A 15,807-nucleotide genomic window follows, 5' to 3' on the forward strand; every position below is an offset into this window, starting at 1 on the left:
ATACATTTATAAATGTACGTTGATACAGATAAATATTTCTATAAACACTGATAATCTAAACTTGACTATTACTAAACTTGAGAGCTTATAATAATTTTACTAATATATTATAGGCTCTAACTATCATAAGAAAATATTACTAAAACTCGAGAGCTTATAATAGTTTTGAATAATTAAAAAAATAGCAGCTACTTTTTACTGTGCTTCAAAGGAAAAAATCTCTACTGCGCACCTGGAAAGTCATGAGAAATCATGGAAAGTCATAGATTTCGGTAATGAACAAAATTTGTCATAAAATCTTATGATTTTAACTATTTAAAAAAAAAACATGATACGTCATGGATTTAGGTCGCCGAAAAATTTAATTTTTAAAATAGAATTTTCCCAATTTCACAGTGTTCCAATAAAACGAATATCTAAATTTGTAACAAAATCCCTACTCACAGTCATATTTTATTAAAATATAAAATGTTTTTAACCTGTTCTTTAAAAAGTATAGTGTTCTTTCAAAAAATGAAGGAAAGAACGTCATTTCTAGAGTGAATTAATTAACTTTTAAACTTATGTGATTTCAGAATTTTTGTTTTTTATTTTTTTTTTTATTTTATCAATTTAAAATTCTAGTTTAAGCTTTTTAGATAACACTTTGAAGAAGAAATAAAACAACTTTAAATAACAACATATATCTGACTGTATTTAGTTATTTGCTTTTGTATTTTTTTTCCCAGCTATTTTATTGCTGCAACTCTTTCTTTGCTCTGTTTTTTAAGCTTAAAATCTATTAATATGAAAATGCAGAGTATAACAGTTTTAGTTATACCTATCATTTCAATTAATGTTATTACAATGCTTTTTCAAATTTATGGTTGTGTTTTTGTCGGCGAAAATTGTAACTTCAATTGTAAGTAAAGAAAAATTCTTGGAAAGTCATGGATTTGAAAAGCTAAAATGTAGCAGATACCCTGTATTTAAAAAAAAATTTCTGTCTGTTATACCTTTTGCCTTTGTTTTAACTGTAGAGAGTCCCGGTGGCTCAGTGGTAAAGTTGCACTCTTATTCTTAGGTCCAGAGTTCTTGCTTTGGACCAGGCAAGGTTGACACAGCCTTTCATCCATTCAGTGGGTCAATAAAATGGCAGGGAGAACACGAAAAACCTAAAATTTTCAGGGAATTTTATTTTGACTCTAATTGTCAGGGAAAGTTGTAATTTTTTACAAAATACCTGGAAAAATTCTTTAACATACCTGGTAATAGATCAGTCTTAGAATTGTCAGTAACAGTAAACAGTTATCGAGATTCGAGTTAATTTTAGCATCTAGTAGAGTCATTTTATAAAGTATGTCTATATTAAAAGGACTATATTAAAGTATGTCTCAATTAAAAGGACTATATTAAAGTATGTCTAAACTGGAATTCCTTTTTTCGAGAAACTTTTCTATATTTCCATTCTCATTCTGTTATATGTTTTTGCTCACATAATCTAATATTTGACATTACAAATAAATAAAAAATTTAAAATTTTCGGATGAAAAATTGCATAGTATGATAAAATATGGTTTGGATTTCCATTGAAATTTACTTAGTATACTTGGAAAAGTCAGGGAATTTTTTCTCTTCAGAAATTGAGTGGGAGGCCTGCTTCAAAATAGGTTTAATTATGTTCAAAAAATAGAAAAAAACCACAAGATAGTATCATTTATGTTAAAAAATAAAAAGTTTTTACTCGCAATAATTAGTTTTTTTCCCCCTCTCTTAAAAAGTTTTTTACTGGTAGACCACAGTTTTTATGTAAACTTTTTAGTTAAATAATTCTGATATCTATTACAGTTATTTGGTGCAAAAATTTAACATTTTAGCCAAACTTGCATGTTTTATTCCTCTTCCAATGATATTGTTTTGGTCACAAAATCTAGTATTTGGCACTACAAATAAAAAGTAAAATCATTTCTGATGAAAAATTTTCACTGATTTTTTATTTTTCACTGAATTTTTCCTGAAATACCTGGAAAAGTCAGGGAATTTTTTTCCTTCTGAAATTGAGTGGGAACCTTGAATGAGTACCAAACATTGGGGATTTCCACACTTGGTTGATCACCCAATATTTGCTCTGGCACTCCAGAGCCTAGAGTCACAAAAACTTGTATGGGCTCAGTAGGCTCTAACCCTTCATAGGCTGCTGCATGTGTAGAATTTAAAATAAAAAACTTTTTATCGCAAGTGTTCAAATGAACTCAAATGTTTTGTACTATGTACATTTTGCGCTTTGTACATTTGCTAATAGTTTAAATAAAGAATTATTAGTTTGGTTTTACAAGTTATCTTTTTTCATTTTTTTAATATTACTTTAAAATTGTGAAAATAACATTTTCCTTGCTACATTCATCAAGAAAATAAGCAGAATGAATAATGAAAGAATAAAAATAAATGAATCATGCCAAGAGATTTATTTGAAAATTAGCACCAAGCATTGTTCTTCACTGCATTATAGTTCAAGTGTAAGAGCAAAGCATTCTTACAACAGCCCATTGTATGCCAAGAGGGTGATGAAGGTTAGGGCTCCGCAATCTCATGACAAACATGGACCTGTCAACTTCTCTGGCTTTTAGTCAGAGATTTTTCTTAAATATTTATAGGGGTAACAGAATTTCTGTTTCAACATTTGGATTAAAAAGATTTTGACCAACACTTTATGTGAATAGTTACAAGGTATATATATATATATATAGCATAATAAATAAATTCAAAAAGAAGAAAAACAATAAGTGTTATTTGATGCGCTTAAGCTGCAAGTAAATAGAACTCATAAAATAAGTTCAAAATCTGGAGAAAACATGAAAAAAAATTACAGAACAATGAAAAGAGGGGAAAAAAATAATAATAAAAATCTGAAGGAAAAAAAATTAAGAAAAATCCGGAAAATGAAAGATATAATCTTTTCATCAGCTCACACGATTATGTCTGCAAAAAGGAGTGCTTTCTAATATTGTATAAATATAGCCAAAGCAAAATATATCAATACAATAGTGTGAATCATATATATTTTTTTTCTCCAGATTTTTATTATTATCTTTTTCCCTATTTTCATTGACCTGTAATTTTTCACAGTGTATTAAAGGTAAGTAAAGTGTGCCGCGACAAAATTACTGGTTTAGAGTCTTAAGCCTGATGATCAGCTTGCTTGATTCTTTGCGTTGCTCTGGTTGCAGTTAGTTTTTATCAATATATTTCCATATCAGGGAACCTATATATAGCAGGGCTCGAAAAAACTCAAAAATTTTTCCCGTCCCCGAGGACGGCTGGTCCAACAATGTACCCGTCCTCCTTTGAAACTAACCCGTCGCTTCTAAATAAATAAAAATATAATTTTCTCTTATTTATTACAAACATTTATATAAATTGCACAATGAATTAGTAGTTACTAGGATTACATTATACAGTAATAAAAGGAATACTAGGTTACTAATAGGAACCTAGTATTTCTTTTATAAAATAATTTATTTCTTTTATGAAATAATTTAAATGTCAAGTTATCTGGAATGTCAATGTATCCGAGGGTACTGCGTTTTTTAAATGAATCAAATATGACGTCTGCCAGTTCCGCAATCAAGCTAATGATTTACAGAGGTTTCCGCACAAAAATCTGAAAGGGGTTTTCCATTTAGGTAGATGTTCATAATTGCGTTTAACGCTTCTTGTTTAAGACCAGTACGTAATGCTTATTTTTTGTAAGTTCATTGCTGAAAAGTCCTTTTCAACCGCTGCAGTACGGGAGACAGAGAAAACATCAATTCCACCATGCTCAGTATGTTGCTGTATTTCTAGATTAGAGGGTCATTTTAGAAGTGAGGCGCTAGACTCTTGTAAGATAACAAAAATTGAAAATGTATCACCACTCATTGAAATGTATAACGGGAAAATGTCCATCCGCGCGGACGTCGGATTCGAGAAATTCGTTGTCCGTGGGAATTTTTGACCGCCGAGGACGGGTGGTTTTTCGAGCCCTGATATATAGTATAAGTTTTTGTCAGAGAGATCTCACTTAGACAGATCTCCGTTAACTGGATACCAAAGTTAATTTTTTTAAATTTACTGACGTTTTTATTCAAGAATTGAAAACTGGAAAATTTTAAAATTGATCTAGAAGACTATTTAAAATGTAAATTAATTTTCTCTTATTTTCTTTCTTTTTTTTTTTTTTTTTTGAAAATTTCACATGATTCTTTGCTTAATCTTCATAAATAAAATGAATGATTGATACAGTATTTTAATCAATTAAAAAAAACTAATTACAAACGGTGATTATGAAGCAAATATTGAACACTCAAGTGTTTTTATTTTATTATTATTATTATAAAAGATTCACAGTTAAAAGGTTTCTTGGAATGCAGAATATTTTGAAGCAAAATTATAAGAGTCTGAAAAAGAAAAATGAAAACCCCAATTACATTTGAAAATTTGTTGTTTTCAAAAAGAGTGGTGTTTGCCAATGTAATTGCCTTCTGTCATTTCCGATATTACGAGACTCCTTTACGCCAGTTTCACAGAATGTCTAAAATCAAAATACAAAATCACTATTTTAAAAGCCAAACTGAGAGCAAAAAAAAAAAAGACACACGATTGTTCAGTTTATCATTCAGTGAATGATTTTTTTAATCGCCTTATATGAGACACGTTTTATGTAATCATAAATAAAGCTAAACATGGATAAGGACCAAATAATGCTAATCTATATATTAAAAAACTTTTTGCCATTAATTTTCTTTTCTAGATACCTTCACGTTGTTCATTAAAGCCTAGCCTAAAGTATTTATTTTAAATAAAAAATCTGGTGAACAAAGGAATTTATTGTCAGACTATTTTAGAATGAGATAATGCTTTCACTTCATATTAAATGATCAGGGGAGCCGAATAGTTTTTGATGCTGCAGTTCCGCACCTGGATAATGACTCTGCTAAGGCCTTAGCATTTTTACTATTTATTTATGCGCGCTTTTAAGTTTTAGATTTTAATTTAAAATTTATTTTATAAAATGGACCATGATATTTAAGGAATTTTAGATAGTATTAGGATTTGTATGTCATAATTATTAAACATCAGAAGAAAAACTAATGTTGCATAATCCAATCGAAAATTAAATATTTCGACCCGACACAAATTATCTGTATTTAAATAAAATATGCATTAAAATCGCGAGAATCTTTCTTTTTTAATGTTAAGCCTTAAAAATTTAAAAGACTGATAATAGGTTATTATTAAAAAAAAACAACAACAACTAAGAGTGACGTGGGGAGCTATATGAGAGCTCCGGATTGATTGCTTCGGTTCTGGGTCTGTGTAAATGTATTTTTTGAAAGTATGAATATTATTGCATTTCACCTTACCGTGTACATGAAAAGTGCCAGGCAGTAGAAACTCCTGATCTGCTGAAGGAATGAAGTAAATAGTGTGGTGCCAACGCTGGGATTCGAACCCCTGTTTAGTTGGTCAAGAAATTGACAGCTCGCCACTAAAGTATATACCCAGCTTCAAGAAGCTAAGTGGCTTTATAAGGCGTTCACCAATATCACTTACCTAGAGCCGTGATGGCTCAAGGGATAGAGCGTTCACCTTCCAATGGGGTGAACCGGGTTCGAATCCCAGCGATGACTGGTCAATACAAATTCCGCATCCGACTTGCACCGACCACAGTGCTGATGAAAAATATCCTCAGTGATAGACAGATCACTGGTTAGAGTCTACTTGACGTTAGGCTAACCGTGGGTGGTTTTCCTCTCCAAACTGAGAATATGGCAGTAAGGAATAATCCAGGAAGAATAATTTTACTCCAGGTGGTAAAATGACTCAGGGGATAGAGTTCTCCCTTTCTTCACAATAAATGAAACAGTCTCCCCGCACACGTTCCAATCCTCTTTTTTAAATGAGAAATTTATTTATTTATAATCTTTTCATTTAGTTTTCTTTATAAAAAGTAAAAAAAAAAATTATTTAATTTTTTTAAAAGAAAGCATAGAGGAATGATACTTATGTAATAAAGAGATAGAGAGAACTTATTTCACTTTTCAGTATCACAAATAATTTATTTTAAATAAGAAAATTAAATAACGTTAAAAATAAAAATATACTTTTTTATTACATTTCCACATCTTCCCGGCAGTGCCAACAACACACTCTATTATGTATATACATACATATTAAACTTGATTGTCATATTGTTTACCCCTTATTAAGCCTATAATTATTTCCTCTGGTTGGGTACACTAGCATGCGGCAGTGGTTAATTGTGGAAATGTTTATTAAAAAATATAATATAAAATAAATAACAAAAATTCAAAGTCGACCCTTGCAGGGTGTCGAACCCGGGACATCCGTGCCTTCAAATCTAACTTTCCCACAGAGCTACCAACTGACCCATTCTTCACATGCCACGTCCGCGAATATACAGCTTAAAACACCTCCTCCCGGATAGTCAACAAAACATATTTTGGCCCATTTTCGGCCCACTAATGGGTCTATAAAAATGTGCTCGGGTACAGTTGTTTGTCACATTAAACTCTAATGTCTGCCCCAGTTTGAAATTTATAGTTTAATATTATAGGGAGTTACGGGGTGTGATGTGTGCGTGCCTCCTGATACGACTTTTGTCCCTTTTTCAGTCATTATTCGCTCTTTAAAAAAAAGTAATAATTTTTTTCTTATACAGAACACTTTATTCACTTAAAAATATTGAAAAAGAAGTTTAAAAAAACATAAAATAAAATAAATAAATAAATAAAAATTATCTAAATTTAACCGTTTATTAGCTATTATTCGCTATTTCAGAAACGAAAAATAGATATTTCTATATACAGAACACTTGATTCACGTTAAATTGTAGAAAAGTATATTAAAAAATATAATATAAAATAAATAACAAAATTTCAAAGTCGACCCTTGCAGAGTGTCGAACCCGGGACCTCCGCGCCTTCAAATCTAACTTTCCCACAGAGCTACCAACTGACCCATTCTTCGCATGCCAGGTCCGCGAATATACAGCTTAAAACACCTCCAGCCGGGGAGTCAACAAAACATATTTTGGCCCATTTTCGGCCCACTAATGGGTCTATAAATATGTCCTCGGGTACAGTTGTTTGTCACATTAAACTCTAATGTCTTCCCCAGTTTGAAATTTATAGGTTAATATTAAAGGGAGTTACGGGGTGTGATGTGTGCGTGCCTCCTGCTACGACTTTTGTCCCTTTTTCAGTCTTTATTCGCTATTTAAAAAAAAGTAATAATTTTTTTCTTATACAGAACACTTTATTCACTTAAAAATATTGAAAAAGAAGTAAAAAAATAATATAAAATAAAATAAATAAATAAATAAGAATTATCAAAAGTTAACCATTTATTAGCTATTATTCGCTGTTTCAGAAAAGAAAAATAGTTATTTCTATATACAGAGCACTTGATTCACGTTAAATTGTAGAAAAGTATATTAAAAAATAAAATATAAAATAAATATCAAAAATTCAAGGTCGACCCTTGCAGGGAGTCGAACCCGGGACCTCCGTGCCTTCAAATCTAACTTTCCCACTGAGCTACCAACTGACCCATTCTTCACATGCCAGGACCGCGAATATACAGCTTAAAACACCTCCTCCCGGTTAGTCGACAAAACATATTTTGGCCCATTTTCGGCCCACTAACGGGTCTATAAAAATGTCCTCGGATACAGTTGTTCGTCACATTAAACTCTAATGTCTGCCCCAGTTTGAAATTTATAGGTTAATATTAAAGGGAGTTACGGGGTGTGATGTGTGCGTGCCTCCTGCTACGACTTTTGTCCCTTTTTCAGTCTTTATTCGCTATTTAAAAAAAAGTAATAATTTTTTTCTTATACAGAACACTTTATTCACTTAAAAATATTGAAAAAGAAGTAAAAAAATAATATAAAATAAAATAAATAAATAAATAAGAATTATCAAAAGTTAACCATTTATTAGCTATTATTCGCTGTTTCAGAAAAGAAAAATAGTTATTTCTATATACAGAGCACTTGATTCACGTTAAATTGTAGAAAAGTATATTAAAAAATAAAATATAAAATAAATATCAAAAATTCAAGGTCGACCCTTGCAGGGAGTCGAACCCGGGACCTCCGTGCCTTCAAATCTAACTTTCCCACTGAGCTACCAACTGACCCATTCTTCACATGCCAGGACCGCGAATATACAGCTTAAAACACCTCCTCCCGGTTAGTCGACAAAACATATTTTGGCCCATTTTCGGCCCACTAACGGGTCTATAAAAATGTCCTCGGATACAGTTGTTCGTCACATTAAACTCTAATGTCTGCCCCAGTTTGAAATTTATAGGTTAATTTTATAGGGAGTTACGGGGTGTGATGTGTGCGTGCCTCCTGATACGACTTTTGTCCCTTTTTCAGTCATTATTCGCTCTTTAAAAAAAAGTAATAATTTTTTTCTTATACAGAACACTTTATTCACTTAAAAATATTGAAAAAGAAGTTTAAAAAAAACATAAAATAAAATAAATAAATAAATAAAAATTATCTAAATTTAACCGTTTATTAGCTATTATTCGCTATTTCAGAAACGAAAAATAGTTATTTCTATATACAGAACACTTGATTCACGTTAAATTGTAGAAAAGTATATTAAAAAATATAATATAAAATAAATAACAAAAAATCAAAGTCGACTCTTGCAGGGTGTCGAACTCGGGACCTCCGTGCCTTCAAATCTAACTTTCCCACAGAGCTACCAACTGACCCATTCTTCACATACCAGGTCCGCGAATATACAGCTTAAAACACCTCCTCCCGGGTAGTCAACAAAACATATTTTTTCCCATTTTCGGTCCACTAATGGGTTTATAAAGATGTCCTCGTGTACAGTTGTTTGTCACATTAAACTCTAATGTCTGCCCCAGTTTGAAATTTATAGGTTAATATTATAGGGAGTTACGGGGTGTGATGTGTGCGTGCCTCCTGATACTACTTTTGTCCCTTTTCAGTCATTATTCGCTCTTTTAAAAAAAGTAATAATTTTTTTCTTATTCAGAACACTTTATTCACCTAAAAATATTGAAAAAGTTGTTAAAAAATAACATAAAATAAAATAAATAAATAAATAAAAATTATCAATATTTAACCGTTTATTAGCTATTATTCGCTATTTCAGAAACGAAAAATAGTTATTTCTATATACAGAACACTTGATTCACGTTAAATTGTAGGAAAGTATATTAAAAAATATAATATAAAATAAATAACAAAAAATCAAAGTTAACTCTTGCAGGGTGTCGATCTCGGGACCTCCGTGCCTTCAAATCTAACTTTCCCACAGAGCTACCAACTGACCCATTCTTCACATGCCGGGTCCGCGAATATACAGCTTAAAGCACCTCCTCCCGGGTAGTCAACAAAACATATTTTGGCCCATTTTCGGCCCACTAATGGGTCTATAAAAATGTGTTCGGGTACAGTTGTTTGTCACCTTAAACTCTAATGTCTGCCCCAGTTTGAAATTTATAGTTTAATATTATAGGGAGTTACGGGGTGTGATGTGTGCGTGCCTCCTGATACGACTTTTGTCCCTTTTTCAGTCATTATTCGCTCTTTAAAAAAAAGTAATAATTTTTTTCTTATACAGAACACTTTATTCACTTAAAAATATTGAAAAAGAAGTTTAAAAAAACATAAAATAAAATAAATAAATAAATAAAAATTATCTAAATTTAACCGTTTATTAGCTATTATTCGCTATTTCAGAAACGAAAAATAGTTATTTCTATATACAGAACACTTGATTCACGTTAAATTGTAGAAAAGTATATTAAAAAATATAATATAAAATAAATAACAAAATTTCAAAGTCGACCCTTGCAGAGTGTCGAACCCGGGACCTCCGTGCCTTCAAATCTAACTTTCCCACAGAGCTACCAACTGACCCATTCTTCACTTGCCAGGTCCGCGAATATACAGCTTAAAACACTTGTTCCCGGGGAGTCAACAAAAGATATTTTGGCCCATTTTCGGCCCACTAATGGGTTTATAAATATGTCCTCGGGTACAGTTGTTTGTCACATTAAACTCTAATGTCTGCCCCAGTTTGAAATTTATAGGCTAATATTATAGGGAGTTACGGGGTGTGATGTGTGCGTGCCTCCTGATACGACTTTTGTCGTCCCTTTTTCAGTCATTATTCGCTCTTTAAAAAAAAGTAATAATTTTTCTCTTATACAGAACACTTTATTCACTTAAAAATATTGAAAAAGAAGTTAAAAAATAACATAAAATAAAATAAATAAATAAATAAAAATTATCAATATTTAACCGTTTATTAGCTATTATTCGCTATTTCAGAAACGAAAAATAGTTATTTCTAAATACAGAACACTTGATTCACGTTAAATTGTAGAAAAGTATATTAAAAAATATAATATAAAATAAATAACAAAAAATCAAAGTCGACTCTTGCAGGGTGTCGAACTCGGGACCTCCGCGCCTTCAAATCTAACTTTCCCACAGAGCTACCAACTGACCCATTCTTCGCATGCCAGGTCCGCGAATATACAGCTTAAAACACCTCCAGCCGGGGAGTCAACAAAACATATTTTGGCCCATTTTCGGCCCACTAATGGGTCTATAAATATGTCCTCGGGTACAGTTGTTTGTCACATTAAACTCTAATGTCTTCCCCAGTTTGAAATTTATAGGTTAATATTAAAGGGAGTTACGGGGTGTGATGTGTGCGTGCCTCCTGCTACGACTTTTGTTCCTTTTTCAGTCTTTATTCGCTCTTTAAAAAAAAGTAATAATTTTTTTCTTATACAGAACACTTTATTCACTTAAAAATATTGAAAAAGAAGTAAAAAAATAATATAAAATAAAATAAATAAATAAACAAGAATTATCAAAAGTTAACCATTTATTAGCTATTATTCGCTGTTTCAGAAAAGAAAAATAGTTATTTCTATATACAGAGCACTTGATTCACGTTAAATTATAGAAAAGTATATTAAAAAATAAAATAAATATCAAAAATTCAAGGTCGACCCTTGCAGGGAGTCGAACCCGGGACCTCCCTGCCTTCAAATCTAACTTTCCCACAGAGCTACCAACTGACCCATTCTTCACATGCCAGGTCCGCGAATATACAGCTTAAAACACCTCCTCCCGGGTAGTCAACAAAATATATTTTGGCCTATTTTCGGCCCACTAATGGGTCTATAAATATGTCCTCGGGTACAGTTGTTTGTCACATTAAACTCTAATGTCTGCCCCAGTTTGAAATTTATAGGTTAATATTTTAGGGAGTTACGTAGTGTGATGTGTGCGTGCCTCCTGATACTACTTTTGTCCCTTTTCAGTCATTATTCGCTCTTTAAAAAAAAGTAATAATTTTTTTCTTATACAGAATACTTTATTCACTTAAAAATATTTAAAAAGAAGTTAAAAAATAACAAAAAATAAAATAAATAAATAAATAAAAATTATCCAATTTTAACCGTTTATTAGCTATTATTCGCTATTTAAGAAACGAAAAATAGTTATTTCTATATACAGAACACTTGATTCACGTTAAATTGTAGAAAAGTATATTAAAAAATATAATATAAAAAACAAAAATTCAAAGTCGTCCCTTGCAGGGCGTCGAACTCGGGACCTCCGTGCCTTCAAATCTAACTTTCCCACAGAGCTACCAACTGACCCATTCTTCACATGCCAGGTCTGCGAATATACAGCTTAAAACACCTCCTCCCGGGTAGTCAACAAAACATATTTTGGCCTATTTTCGGCCCACTAATGGGTCTATAAATATGTCCTCGGGTACAGTTGTTTGTCACATTAAACTCTAATCTCTGCCCCAGTTTGAAATTTATAGGTTAATATTATAGGGAGTTACGGGGTGTGATGTGTGCGTGCCTCTTGATACGACTTTTGTCCCTTTTTCAGTCATTATTCGCTCTTTAAAAAAAAGTAATAATTTTTTTCTTATACAGAACACTTTATTCACTTAAAAATATTGAAAAAGAAGTTATAAAATAACATAAAATAAAATAAATAAATAAATAAAAATTATCAAAATTTAACCGTTTATTAGCTAGTATTCGCTATTTGAGAAACGAAAAATAGTTATTTCTATATACAGAACACTTGATTCACGTTAAATTGTAGAAATGTATATTAAAAAATATAATATAAAATAAATAACAAAAATTCAAAGTCGACCCTTGCAGGGTGTCGAACCCGGGACCTCCGAGCCTTCAAATCTAACTTTCCCACAGAGCTACCAACTGACCCATTCTTCACATGCCAGGTCAGCGAATATACAGCTTAAAACACCTCCTCCCGGGTAGTCAACAAAACATATTTTGGCCCATTTTCGGCCCACTAATGGGTCTATAAATATGTCCTCGGGTACAGTTGTTTGTCACATTAAACTCTAATGTCTGCCCCAGTTTTAAATTTATAGGTTAATATTATAGGGAGTTACGGGGTGTGATGTGTGCGTGCATCTTGATACGACTTTTGTCCCTTTTTCAGTCATTATTATCACTTTAAAAAAAAGTAATAATTTTTTTCTTATACAGAACACTTTATTCACTTAAAAATATTGAAAAAGAAGTTAAAAAAAAACATAAAATAAAATAAATAAATAAATAAAAATTATCTAAATTTAACCGTTTATTAGCTATTATTCGCAATTTCAGAAACGAAAAATAGTTCTTTCTATATACAGAACACTTGATTCACGTTAAATTGTAGAAAAGTATATTAAAAAATATAATATAAAATAAATAACAAAAAATGAAAGCCGACTCTTGCAGGGTGTCGAACTCGGGACCTCCGTGCCTTCAAATCTAACTTTCCCACAGAGCAACCAACTGACCCATTCTTCACATGCCAGGTCCGCGAATATACAGCTTAAAACACCTCCTCCCGGGTAGTCAACAAAACATATTTTGGCCCATTTTCGGACCACTAATGGGTCTATAAATATGTCCTCTGGTACAGTTGTTTGTCACATTAAACTCTAATGTCAGCTCCAGTTTGAAATTTATAGGTTTATATTATAGGGAGTTACGGGGTGTGATGTGTGCGTGCCTTCTGATACGACTTTTGTCCCTTTTTCAGTCATTATTTGCTCTTTTAAAAAAAGTAATAATTTTTTTTTTATACAGAACACTTTATTCACTTAAAAATATTGAAAAAGAAGTTATAAAATAACATAAAATAAAATAAATAAATAAATAAAAATTATCAAAATTTAACCGTTTATTAGCTATTATTCGCTATTTCAGAAACGAAAAATAGTTGTTTCTATATACAGAACACTTGATTCACGTTAAATTGTAGAAATGTATATTAAAAAATATAATATAAAATAAATAACGAAAATTCAAAGTCGACCCTTGCAGGGTGTCGAACCCGGGACCTCCGTGCCTTCAAATCTAACTTTCCCACAGAGCTACCAACTGACCCATTCTTCACATGCCAGGTCCGCGAATATACAGCTTAAAACACCTCCTCCCGGGAAGTCAACAAATCATATTTTGGCCCATTTTCGGCCCACTAATGGGTCTATAAATATGTCCTCGGGTACAGTTGTTTGTCACTTTAAACTCTAATGTCTGCCCCAGTTTAAAATGTATAGGTTAATATTATAGGACGTTACGGGGTGTGACGTGTGCGTGCATCCTGATACGACTTTTGTCCCTTTTTCAGTCATTATTCGCTCTTTAAAAAAAAGTAATAATTTTTTTCTTATACAGAACACTTTATTCACTTAAAAATATTGAAAAAGAAGTTTAAAAAAACATAAAATAAAATAAATAAATAAATAAAAATTATCTAAATTTAACCGTTTATTAGCTATTATTCGCTATTTCAGAAACGAAAAATAGTTATTTCTATATACAGAACACTTAATTCACGTTAAATTGTAGAAATGTATATTAAAAAATATAATATAAAATAAATAACAAAAATTCAATGTCGACCCTTGGAGGGGGTTCGAACCCGGGACCTCCGTGCCTAAAATCTAACTTTGCCACAGAGCTACCAACTGACCCATTCTTCACACGCCAGGTCCGCGAATATGCAGCTTAAAACACCTCCTCCCGGGTAGTCAACAAAACCTATTTTGGCCCATTTTCGGCCCACTAATGGGTCTATAAATATGTTCTCGGGTACAGTTGTTTGTCACATTAAACTCTAATGTCTGCCCCAGTTTAAAATGTATAGGTTAATATTATAGGACGTTACGGGGTGTGACGTGTGCGTGCATCCTGATACGACTTTTGTCCCTTTTTCTGTCATAATTCGCTCTTTAAAAAAAAGTAATAATTTTTTTCTTATACAGAACACTTTATTCACTTAAAAATATTGAAAAAGAAGTTTAAAAAAACATAAAATAAAATAAAAATTATCTAAATTTAACCGTTTATTAGCTATTATTCGCTATTTCAGAAACGAAAAATAGTTATTTCTATATACAGAACACTTAATTCACGTTAAATTGTAGAAATGTATATTAAAAAATATAATATAAAATAAATAACAAAAATTCAATGTCGACCCTTGGAGGGGGTTCGAACCCGGGACCTCCGTGCCTAAAATCTAACTTTGCCACAGAGCTACCAACTGACCCATTCTTCACACGCCGGGTCCGCGAATATGCAGCTTAAAACACCTCCTCCCGGGTAGTCAACAAAACCTATTTTGGCCCATTTTCGGCCCACTAATGGGTCTATAAATATGTTCTCGGGTACAGTTGTTTGTCACATTAAACTCTAATGTCTGCCCCAGTTTGAAATTTATAGGATAATATTATAGGGAGTTACGGGGTGTGATGTGTGCGTGACTCCTGATACGACTTTTGTCCCTTTTTCAGTCATTATTCGCTCTTTAAAAAAAAGTAATAATTTTTTTCTTATACAGAACACTTTATTCACTTAAAAATATTGAAAAAGAAGTTTAAAAAAAACATAAAATAAAATAATAAATAAATAAAAATTATCTAAATTTAACCGTTTATTAGCTATTATTCGCTATTTCAGAAACGAAAAATAGTTATTTCTATATACAGAACACTTGATTCACGTTAAATTGTAGAAAAATATATTAAAAAATATAATATAAAATAAATAACAAAAAATCAAAGTCGACTCTTGCAGGTTGTCGAACTCGGGACCTCCGTGCATTCAAATCTAACTTTCCCACAGAGCTACCAACTGACCCATTCTTCACATGACATGTCCGCGAATATACAGCTTAAAACACCTGCTCCCGGGTAGTCAACAAAACATATTTTAGCCCATTTTCGGCCCACTAATGGGTTTATAAATATGTCCTCGGGTACAGTTGTTTGTCACATTAAACTCTAATGTCTGCCCCAGTTTGAAATTTATAGGATAATATTATAGGGAGTTACGGGGTGAGATGTGTGCGTGACTCCTGATACGACTTTTGTCCCCTTTTCAGTCATTATTCGCTCTTTAAAAAAAAGTAATAATTTTTCTCTTATACAGAACACTTTATTCACTTAAAAATATTGAAAAAGAAGTTAAAAAATAGCATAAAATAAAATAAATAAATAAATAAAAATTATCAATATTTAACCGTTTATTGGCTATTATTCGCTATTTCAGAAACGAATAATAGTTATTTCTATATACAGAACACTTGATTCACGTTAAATTGTAAAGAAGTATATTAAAAAATATAAAATGAAATAAAAAACAAAAAATCAAACTCGACTCTTGCAGGGTGTCGAACCCGGGACCTCCGTGAATTCAAAT

This window comes from Parasteatoda tepidariorum, chromosome 10 (assembly GCF_982258835.1).
Source record: "Parasteatoda tepidariorum strain Cologne lab strain chromosome 10, Ptep-v5.0, whole genome shotgun sequence".
NCBI lineage: Eukaryota > Metazoa > Arthropoda > Arachnida > Araneae > Theridiidae > Parasteatoda > Parasteatoda tepidariorum.